General features: G+C 40.3%; 1 protein-coding gene across 1 annotated transcript in view; it reads left to right on the top strand.

Annotated features, from left to right (window-relative positions):
* The first annotated feature begins 280 nt into the window (after nucleotides 1-280).
* Nucleotides 281-12114, top strand: part of cap2 (cyclase associated actin cytoskeleton regulatory protein 2) — a 41853-nt gene continuing 30019 nt past the window's right edge. Inside the window, 1 exon segment of the mRNA XM_029662889.2 lies at nucleotides 281-565. The gene's annotated coding sequence lies outside the window, so the exon portion shown is untranslated.

The raw sequence follows: 12114 nt of genomic DNA, 5'->3' as shown, positions 1-12114 counted from the left end.
TAATCCCTTTACGTTGATTACTTTTTGAAAATCCAATGATTTTCCCACGTTGATTCAACATCATCACATACATTTTTGTGGTTAAAATGATGTGGAAACAACATTGATTCAATTAGTTTTTGCCCAGTGGGCAACCTTATGATCTTGGAGAGGATAATGATGATAATGTTAATATACAATTTTCATATGACTAGCTTTTATAATTTGAATGTCCACACAGCACTATCCTCTGAGTCATAGGGTAAGACCACAACATTAGACGTCAATCAGACGTTCCATACTTAGTCTAGGTGTCTGGGGCGTCCTCCACTGCTCCTCAAGACCATGCAGGGGGGAGAGAAAGACTGGAGGCACCGACTGGTACTTTGTCAGTGGTCCACTCACTCAACTGCGTTAACAGGTTCACAAATGTTGCTTAATTTGGAAGTCCCGGAAGTTTAGGGTTATCTGCGCGATTGACTGACAGGGAGGCTGGGTGAAGCGGCAGACGTAGGAACGAATCAACCCGGGACATTACAAAAGCGAAATAAAACACTACGCCAGATTTGATAGGGACCTATAGAAGGTAAATATGTTGGTTGGTTTGTTTTCTAACGATTGTTATATTTTTGACGAGATGGGAATGGGAGGGAGAGCGGCAGAGATGTGGGGACTGGGGCGGCACGTTTGTAGATGGCTCGCCTCATAGAAACGCTTGCGGTTATACTATTCGCTGTATTGGCACGAGAAAGGAAGACACCGATAGCCACAAAGGTCTGAACAATCGCCCTTTCCATATTATCTATGTGTGTCTTGTCTTTGTGTTTGTATGGCTAGTTAGACCATTGTGTATTTGCGGCGTTTCAGTTTATTTAGAAAACAGGTATTGCGTCAAAAAGGCTACAGTTACTGCTAGAAAATACGAATTTGAGTATTTTGTATGTCGATGTCATTGTTATTTGTGTATGTGATGACAACGGTATAGCCTATACAATGCAGCATGCCAATGACGTAGGATGAAAGTGTAAAGGATGACATGTCAACATGTATTTTATTATTATTATGGTGTAGTGTGTGGCGCCGAGTCGAAATGACCTGTCACCTGACGCTAATGTCATACCTCTCATACCTTGTTATCCATGTGAGGACATATGAACACAACACACATAGTTGTCGCACAGGATCAGTGCACATGTGTCACATGAACCTTCAGGGAACATTATGAATGTTGACAGTTTATGTTGATATTTAGAAATGTTGTTTATATTATTATTCAATTCTCACGTGTTAGCCTGCTGAATATTTCCATATTGATATCGATAGATTATTACTCTCAAATGTACAATTCATAAGCCCTATAAGTATAAGAGTTTTCAGATCTCTTTCTCACTCTCTTGACAAAACTTGAGTTTCAGATCTAGATGTTTTTTTTATGAATGGCCCTCATCATGTCTAAGAATTAAATGGTCCTTAGCCCAAAGACCTTATAGGCCTATCAAGCACCAACCATAGAACCTTCAAACTTAGAATAGATGACAGGAAATCAGCACCACTAGCTTGAAGCAGGGGCCAAATATAGCCCTGAGATCAGCTACTCAGGGCAAAGAGTTACGAGACCCTATGGTGATTCCTGAGTATAATGGCATTCTCATTTCAGTAGAATAATAACACACCGCCGATGTCTGCTTTCACAGCTGTTGGGTCCAAATCCCACCTTGGTCAGACAATTGTTAGGTGCTTTGTTTACTAAGAAAACAATTTCTCTAAACCCTCTAACCTCAGGGTTCAACCTGGTCTCAGAGCATTTCATATGATTCTGTAAGTAATTCAGAAATACTCCGTTTAGAATGATACACTCATGTTAGTATGGTATGTATTCATTTGTGGATGTCCATTACCCATTTCGTATAATGCGTTATGAATGACCATTTGTATTATATGTTACGAATTTACTAACTATACAATATGTTACGAATTTACTAACTATACAATATGTTACGAATTTACTAACTATACAATATGTTACGAATTGACTAACTATACAATACGTTACGAATTTACTAACTATACAATACGTTACGAATTTACTAACTATACAATACGTTACGAATTTACTAACTATACAATACGTTACGAATTTACTAACTATACACTACGTTACGAATTTACTAATTATACAATATGTTACGAATTTACTAACTATACAATACGTTACGAATTTACTAACTATACAATACTTTACGAATTTGAAAAACATACAGTATGTTATGAATTTGCATATATGATATGTTATGAATTCCAGCTAGGTGGCTAAAGTTAGCTCGTTGGTTAGGGGTTAGGGTTAGATTTAGGAGTTAGGTTATAGGGTTAGGGTTAACTAACATGCTAAGTAGTTGAAAAGTAGCAAAAAAGTAGTAAGTAGTTGAACAGATGGTAATTAGCTAAAATGCTGAAGTTGTCCATGATGAGATTTGAACACGCAAACTTTGGGTCGCCCACCCATCCACCCTGACCAATCACCCTACGTTCGTTTATTCCTTAAGTAATTATCTGTTATTCAAATCCTGTCCTGGCTCTTTCCCCTCAATCACTTTATTCAAATAACTTACTGTAACACTGTATAGCTGGGGTCCAACAGTGAAAGAGCTAAAATGGCATTCGCTATGCTTTCTATCGCCATGGAGACTTTGGCAAACTCACAATGGTGAAGAGATGCTAATCAAGTCATACTGTGTCAGATTCTAGCTGTTGCGTTCACACAGTGTTCAATGTTAATGTTTTCAACATATCTTCCGGTGAAACAAATTATGAATAGGGCTGGGGCAAATACAGTGGCAGACTGTACTCTGTTTTATAGCATGTTGCAAGGCTTGTCAAATGTTTTTATTTACAACTATAGACATCTTGATATTTTGGAATAAAGATAGTTCAATTGTGCCTCATACACTCTATGATCAGATATTCAGAGTTATATATGCCAGTGAGCAGTCAACTCTGTCCACTGATCTAAGATCAGCTTTCCCTGCCTCCTATAGCTTATCTCACCCATTGGAGCACAAGCACAAAAACGGAGGTCTACCGATTATGCTTTTTCAACACCGATACCGATTATTGGAGGACCAAAAAAGCCGATACCGATTAATCGGACGATTAATTTAATTTGTTAATAATGACAATTACAACAATACTGAATGAACACTTATTTTAACTTAATATAATACATCAATAAAATCAATTTAGCCTCAAGTAAATAATGAAACATGTTCAATTTGGTTTAAATAATGCAAAAACAAAGTGTTGGAGCAGAAAGCAAAAGTGCAATATGTGCTATGTAAGAAAGCTAACGTTTCAGTTCTTTGCTCAGAACATGAGAACATATGAAAGCTGGTGGTTTCTTTTAACATGAGTCTTCAATATTCCCAGGTAAGACGTTTTAGGTTGTAGTTATTATAGGAATTATAGGACTATTTCTCTCTATACCATTTGTATTTCATTAACCTTTGACTATTAGATGTTCTTATAGGCACTTTAGTATTGCCAGTGTAACAGTATAGCCTCCGTCCCTCTCTTCGCTCCTCCCTGGGCTCGAACCAGCAACACAACGACAACAGCCACCATCGAAGCAGTGTTACCCATGCAGAGCAAGGGGAACAACTACTAGAAGGCTCAGAGCGAGTGACGTTTGAAACGCTATTAGCGCGCGCTAACTAGCTAGCCATTTCACTTCGGTTACACCAGCCTCATCTCGGAGTTGATAGGCTTGAAGTCATAAACAGTGCAATGCTTGACGCATAAGGAAGAGCTACTGGCAAAACGCAGGAAAGTGCTGTTTGAATGAATGTTTACGCGCCTGCTTCTGCCTACCACCGCTCAGTCAGATACTTAGATACTTGTATGCTTGTATGCTCAGTCAGATTATATGCAACGCAGGACACGCTAGATAATATCTAGTAATATCATCAACTATGTGTAGTTAACTAGTGATTATGATTGATTGTTTTTTATAAGATAAGTTTAATGCTAGCTAGCAACTTACCTTGGCTTACTGCATTCGCGTAACAGGCCGTCTCCTTGTGGAGCGCAACGAGAGAGAGGCAGGTTGATATTGCGTTGGACAAGTTAACTGTAAGGTTGCAAGATTGGATCCCACGAGCTGACAAGGTGAAAATCTGTCATTCTGCTCCTGAATGAGGCAGTTAACCCACCGTTCCTAGGCCGTCATTGAAAGTAAGAATGTGTTCTTAACTCAAATCAAATCAAATCAAATGTATTTATATATTTTGTTACATATACAGACATTTAACATACATGGTACTTTCTTTTCATACAGTAGTTACATGGCAAGTATATATATACAGTATATATATATATGGCACATGGAAATCAAAAGAGGGTAGTCTACAGAGATAGGTGGGATTGGCTGAGAGGTGTGATTAAAAGCTCATGATCTATAGAGTGTGCAAAGCTGTCATCAAGGCAAAGGGTGGCTCCTTTGAAGAATCTCAAATATAAAATCTATTTTGATTTCTTTAACACGTTTTTGGTTGCTACATGACTCCATATGTGTTATTTCATAGTTTTGATCTCTCCACTATTTTTCTACAATGTATAAAGTGTAAAAATAAAGAAAAACCCTTCAATGAGCAGAGATATATATTTATATTTTTGATTGATTGACTATGGCTTTTCAAATCTCCCAATAGTCCTATTTGTAGGGTTAATTTTAAATTACAGTTGTGATTTTTCAGCTGTTCCTGAACCTCTTACCATAAACAAGGTATATGGGGCTAATAACAGATATTTTTCTAATGATTGTCTCTTCGCAGCAAAATCTGCAGATCTGAGATGGTTTTATTCCCCAACATTCGGTACACAGTTGTTTTAACAACAAAGACACATTTGTCTTTCAACTTCCATTGTCTTCCAAGGGTGTCTAAATAACTTTCAAACATCAAGTTTGAAGACCTCAAACCAAACCCAGAGGTCTCCAGTGACTGGCTACAGATTCTAGGGCCCTGTACTGTCTGGCAGCCTGCATAAATAGACAGTGAAGCACATGCTAGACATTTGGCACTGCTGGGAGAATTCTCTGGAGTGATTAATAGCATTCGCCCAGGCTGCACCTCCCATCCACCACCAAGGAATTAGTGCACTCACAGCACTACTGCACACTTCAGATCACTAATGAATGTGCTAGCTGCTAGGTCCTACTGTAGCCGATAGCTAGAAGGAAGGCTGATGCATGGTGAACACAGGGACTGGCTGAAACCCTCTTCTGCCTCTTATTAACGTACTGGTGGGGGATGTTATCATGTTGAAGTGTAGGTGAGGTAGGAATACACAGCACAGCGCCTTCTCTGCTGGACTGAACTAGACTGTTCTGGGTCAAAAAAATCTAATCAAATGTTATTTGTCACATGACAAATAACATGCATGATTATGCATGGATAATAAACAGAGAGTAGCAGCAGCATAAAAATGTTGGTGGGGGGTTGGCAATTTAAATAGTCCTGGTAGTCATTTTATTAGCTGTTCAGGAGTCTTATGGCTTTGAGGTAGAAGCTGTTAGAAAGCCTTTTGGACCTAGACTTGGCACTCCACTACCGCTTGGTATAGAGGTCCTGGATGGCAGGAGGCTTGACCCCAGTGATGTACTGGGCCGTACGCACTACCCTCTGTAGTGCCTTGCGGTCGGAGGCCGAGCAGTTGCCATACCAGGTGGTGATGCAACCAGTAAGGACGCTCTCAATGGTGCAGCTGTATAACTTTTTGAGGATCTGAGGATCCATGCCAAATCATTTCAGTCTCCTGAGGAGGAATAGGCATTGTCGTGCCCTCTTCACAACTGTCTTGATGTGTTTGGACCATGATAGTTTGTTGGTGATGTGGACACCAAGGAACTTGAAGCTCTCAACCTGCTCCACTACAACCCCGTCGATGAGAATGGGCGCTTGTTCGGTCCTTCTTTTCCTGTAGTCCACAATCATCTCCTTTGTCTTGATCACATCGAGGGAGAGGTTGTTATCCTGGCACCACCCTGCCGGCTCTCTGACCTCCTCCCTGTAGGCTGTCTCAATGTTGTCGGTGATCAGGCTGTTGTGTCGTCGGCAAACTTAATGATGGTGTTGGAGTCGTGCTTGGCCATGCAGTCATGGGTGAACAGGGAGTACAGGAGGGGACTGAGCACGCACCCCTGCGGGGCCCACGTGTTGAGGATCAGCATGGCAGATGTGTTGTTACCTACCCTTACCACCTGGGGGCAGCCTGTCAGGAAGTCCAGGATCCAGTTGCATAGGGAGGTGTTTTGTCCCATTGTCCTTAGCTTAGTGATGAGTATTGAGGGCACTATGGTGTTGAACGCTGAGCTATAGACAATGAATAGAATTCTCACGTACAGTTGAAGTCGGAATTTACATACACTTTAGCCAAATACACTTAAACTCAGTTTTTCACAATTCCTGACATTTAATCCTAGTAAAAATTCCCTGTCTAGGATCACCACTTTATTTTAAGAATGTGAAATGTCAGAATAATAGTAGAATGATTTATTTCAGCTTTTATTTCTTTCATCACATTCCAAGTGGGTCAGAAGTTTACATACGCTCAATTAGTATTTGGTGGCATTGCCTTTAAATTGTTGAACTTGGGTCAAACATTTCAGGTAGCCTTCCACAAGCTTCCCGCAATAAGTTGGGTGAATTTTGCCCCATTCCTCCTGACAGAGCTGGTGTAACCGAGTCAGGTTTGTATGCCTCCTTGCTCGCACACACTTTCAGTTCTGCCCAAAAATTTTCTATGGGATTGAGGTCAGTGCTTTGTGATGGCCACTCCAATACCTTGACTTTGTTGTCCTTAAGCCATTTTGCCACAACTTTGGAAATATGCTTGGGGTCATTGTCCATTTGGAGGACCCATTTGCGACCAAGCTTTAACTTCCTGACTGATGTCTTGAGATGTTGCTTCAGTATATCCACATAACTTTCCTGCCTCATGAAGCCATCTATTTTGTGAAGTGCACCAGTCTCTCCTGCAGCAAAGCACCCCCACAATATGATGCTGCCACCCCCGTGCTTCATGGTCAGGCTTTTTTATGGCGGTTTTGGAGCAAAGGCTTCTTCTTTTCTGAGCGGCCTTTCAGGTAATGTCGATATAGGACTCGTTTTACTGTGGATATAGATACTTTGGTACCTGTTTCCTACAGCATCTTCACAAGGTCCTTTGCTGTTGTTCTGGGATTGATTTGCACTTTTCGCACCAAAGTACGTTAATCTCTAGGACACAGAACGTTTCTCCTTCCTGAGCGGTATGACGGCTGCGTGGTCCCTTGGTGTTTATACTTGTGTACTATTGTTTGTACAGATGAACGTGGTACCTTCAGGCATTTGGAAATTGCTCCCAAGGATGAACCAAACTGGTGGAGGTCTACAATTTTTAGCTGATTTCTTTTGATGTTCTCATGATGTCAAGCAAAGAGGCACTGAGTTTGAAGGTAGGCCTTGAAATACATCCACAGGTACACCTCCAATTGAATCAAATGATGTCAATTAGCCTATCAGAAGCTTCTAAAGCCATGACATCATTTTCTGGAATTTTCCAAGCTGTTTAAAGGCACAGTCAATTTAGTGCATGTAAACTTCTGTGAAATAGTGAAATAATCTGTCTGTAAACAATTACTGGAAAAATTAGATGTCATTACCAACTTGCCAAAACTATAGTTTGTTAAAAAAATACTTGTGTCAGGCCCACGTTAGATGTCATTACCGACTTGCCAAAACTATAGTTTGTTAACAAGAAATTTGTGGTGTGGTTGAAAAACTATTTTTAATGACTCCAACCTAAGTGTATGTAAACTTCCGACTTCAACTGTAGGTGGTCCTTTTGTCCAGGTGGGAAAGGGCAGTGTGGAGTGCAATAGAGATTGCATCATCTGAGGATCTGTTGGGGTGGTATGCAAATTGGAGTAGGTCTAGGGTTTCTGGGATAATGGTGTTGATGTGAGCCATGACCAGCCTTTCAAAGCACTTCGTGGCTACAGACATTAGTGTTACGGGTCAGTAGTGTCACGACGTAAGCGAGAGAGCCTATGGAGAAAAAATACATTCATCTTGCCAAAGCTCCTAGTCCCAAAAATTGGAGAATTAAACAATATATTTTTTGAGAACGTGGGAATGGTCCGTGGACATTTAAGGGACAGTCATGTCGAGTTTGTTTCATTTGGTGACCTCATGAAGGATAGGAGACACACATTACTCTTTGTTTGTTTGTATACACTTCTCAATTATGGGGTTTGCGTCTGAATGTTGGATAAAATAAATGATTGAGTATAGGAATACTTTTGAAATATGAGATGTGATGATAACCCATATTCTCATTTAGAAGGCTTTCATATAAAGTTTTAACTAGTCAGTGTCCACACCCCGTGAGTACAGGTATTTACATTGGCATCATGGAACGCCCCTTTTTATACTCTAGTATGAAAGCCACTTCCAACTAAATTTGCCACAGATGAGAAAACATGAAGCGGTAGCTATACCGATTAATCAGCCAATTATTTTTGAAACATTAATTTTTAATTAATTAATTAATTTGTAATAATGACAATTACAACAATACTGAATGAACACTTTTATTTTAACTTAATATAATACATAAATAAAATCAATTTAGCCTCAAATAAATAATGAAACATGTTCAATTTGGTTTAAATAATGCAAAAACAAAGTGTTGGAGAAGAAAGTAAAAGTGCAATATGTGCCATGTAAAAAAGCTAACGTTTAAGTTCCTTGCTCAGAACATGAGAACATATGAAAGCTGGTGGTTCCTTTTAACATGAGTCTTCAATATTCCCAGGTAAGAAGTTTTAGGTTGTAGTTATAATAGGACTATTTCTCTCTATACCATTTGTATTTCATATACCTTTGACTATTGGATAATCTTATAGGCACTTTAGTATTTGTAACAGTATAGCTTCCGTCCCTCTCCTCGCTCCTACCTGGGCTCGAACCAGGAACACATCGACAACAGCCACCCTCGAAGCATCTTTACCCATCGCTCCACAAAAGCCGCGGCCCTCCAGAGCAAGGGGAACAACTACTTCAAGGTCTTAGAGTGAGTGCCGTCACGGATTGAAACGCTATTAGCGCGTACCCCGCTAACTAGCTAGACATTTCACATCGATGACACCAGCCTAATCTCGGGAGTTGATAGGCTTGAAGTCATAAACAGCTCAATGCTTGAAGCACAGCGGAGAGATGCTGGCAAACGCACTAAAGTGCTGTTTGAATGAATGCTTACGAGCCTGCTGGTGCCTACCACTGCTCAGTCAGACTGCTCTATCAAATATCAAATCATAGACTTAATTATAACATAATAACACACAGAAATACAAGCCTTAGGTCATTAATATGGTCAAATCCGGAAACTATCGTTTAAAAAATGAAACGTTTATTCTTTCAGTAAAATACGGAACCGTTCCGTATTTTATCTAACGGGTGGCATCCCTAAGTCTAAATATTGCTGTTACATTGTACAACCTTCAATGTTATGTCATAATTATGTACAATTCTGGCAAATTAATTACAATCTTTGTTAGGAATAAATGGTCTTCACACAGTTTGCAACGAGCCAGGCGGCCCAAACTGCTGCATATACCCTGACTGCTTGCACGGAACGCAAGAGAAGTGATACAATTTCCTTAGTTAAAAGAAATTCATGTTAGCAGGCAATATTAACTAAATATGCAGGTTTAAAAATATATACTTGTGTATTGATTTTAAAGAAAGTCATTGATGTTTATGGTTAGGATTACGATTTACGATTATATGCAACGCAGGACACGCTAGATAAACTAGTAATATCATCAGCCATGTGTAGTTAACTAGTGATTATGTTAAGGTTTATTGTTTTTTATAAGATAAGTTTAATGCTAGCTCGCAACTTACTTCTTGCTGCACTCGCGTAACAGGTAGTCAGCCTGCCACGCAGGCTCCTCGTGGAGTGCCATGTAAGGCAAGTGGTTAGAGCGTTGGACTACTATCCGGAAAATCTGTCGTTCTGCCCCTGAACAAGGCAGTTAACCCACCGTTCCTAGGCTGTCATTGAAAATAAGAATGTGTTCTTAACTGACTTGCCTAGTTAAATAAAGGCCTAAAAAAATCTAATAAATAAAAAAATTGGCCACAATCGGTGTCCAAAAATGCCGATTACCGATTGTTATAACTTGAAATCGGCCCTAATTAATCGGCCATTTCGATTAATCGCCCTCTAGTGTCTATGTAATTCTGTTATTGATGAAGTAAGTTAGTAAAGAAATAATTAAGCCAATTTGTATATCGCTGATTCATGATCTATATTAAGGTTTGTCCAGATATCCAAGGGTTTGCGACATTAAGAATATGACTGAGGTAATAATACAATAAGTGACTGTAATCGATAAGATATGAAAATATCTGAAGAGTTATATTTGGGAAATTGAAACTCTATAAACAACATTTTCCGTGATGCCCTGACTTCCTAGTTAATTAAAGTTACATGACTATTTTAATTGCGAAATTAAAATACATAGAGAATTGATTTGATAATATAGTCTTCACATTTAATGATAGTCAATGCTACGACAGTAGTCATGTAGGCAGGTTACCTTGGGGTTCTTGGGCACAGGGACTATGGTGGTCTGCTTGAAATATGTTGGTATTACAGACTCGGTCAGGGACAGATTGAAAATGTCAGTGAAGACACTTGCCAGTTGGTCAGCGCAGGCTCGGAGTAAATGTCCTTGTAATCCGTCTGGCCCTGCGGCCTTGTGGACTTGTTTACTCACATTAGCTATGGAGAGCGTGATCACACAGTCGCCTGGAACAGCTTATGCTCTCATGCATGCTTCAGTGTTGCTTGCCTTATAGCGAGCATAGAAGTTATTTAGCTCGTCTGGTAGACTCGTGTCATTGGACAGCTCTCGGCTGTGCTTCACTTTGAAGTCCGTAATAGTTTGCAAGCCCTGCCACATCCGACGCGCGTCGGAGCCGGTGTAGTACGATTCGATCTGTATTGACACTTTGCCTATTTGATGGTTCGGAGGGCATAGCGGGATTTCTTATAAGCTTCCGGGTTAGAGTCCCCTCCTTGAAAGCGACAGCTCTACCCTTTAGCTCAGTGCAGATGTTGCCAGTAAACCATGGCTTCTGGTTGGCGTATGTACGTACGGTCACTGTGGGGATGGAGTCATCAATGCACTTATTGATGAAGCCAGTGACTAATGTGATGTCCTCCTCAAAGCCGTCGGAAGAATCCCGGAACATATTCCAGTCTGTGCTAGCAAAACAGTCCTGTAGCTTAGCATCTGCGTCACATGACCACTTCCTTATTGAGCGAGTCACTGGTACTTCCTGCTTTAGTTTTTGCTTGAAAGCAGGAATCAGGAGGATATAGTTTTAGTCAGGTTTGCCAAATGGAGAGTGAGGGAGAGCTTTGTACGCATCCCTGTGTGTGGAGTAAAAGTGATGTAGAGTTTGTTTGTTTTTTCCTCTGGTTGCACATTTAACATGCTGGTAGAAATGAGGTAAAACGGATTTAAGTTTCCCTGCATTAAAGTCCCCGGCCACTAGGAGCGCCGCCTCTGGATGAGCATTTTCTTGTTTGATTATGGCCTTTTAGTGCCAGCCTCAGTCTGTGGTGATAAATAGACAGCTACAAAAAAATATAGATGAAAACTCTCTTGTTTAATAGTGTGGTCTACAGTTTATCATGAGATACTCTACCTCAGGCGAGCAAAACCTAGAGAGTTCCTTAATATTAGATATTGTGCACCAGCTGTTATTTACAAATAGACACAGACAACCACCCCTTGTTTTACCGGAGGCAGGTATTCCATCTTGCAGATAGACCGAAAACCCAGCCAGCTGTATGTTATCCATGTTGTCGTTCAGCCACTACTCTGTGAAACATAAGATATTACAGTTGTTAATGTCCCGTTGGTAGGATAGTCTTGAGTTCATTCATTTTATTATCCAATGATTGCACGTTGGCTAATAGGACTGTCGGTAGAGGGGGATTACTCACTCGCAAAAGGATCCTTACAAGGCACCCCGACCTATGTCCCCAATATCTCCGTCTCTTCTTCATGCGAATGATGGGGAT

The sequence above is a fragment of the Oncorhynchus nerka genome, linkage group LG7, assembly GCF_034236695.1.
Source record: "Oncorhynchus nerka isolate Pitt River linkage group LG7, Oner_Uvic_2.0, whole genome shotgun sequence".
NCBI classification, from domain to species: Eukaryota; Metazoa; Chordata; class Actinopteri; order Salmoniformes; family Salmonidae; genus Oncorhynchus; species Oncorhynchus nerka.
This window is presented reverse-complemented; position numbering and strand designations above follow the sequence as displayed.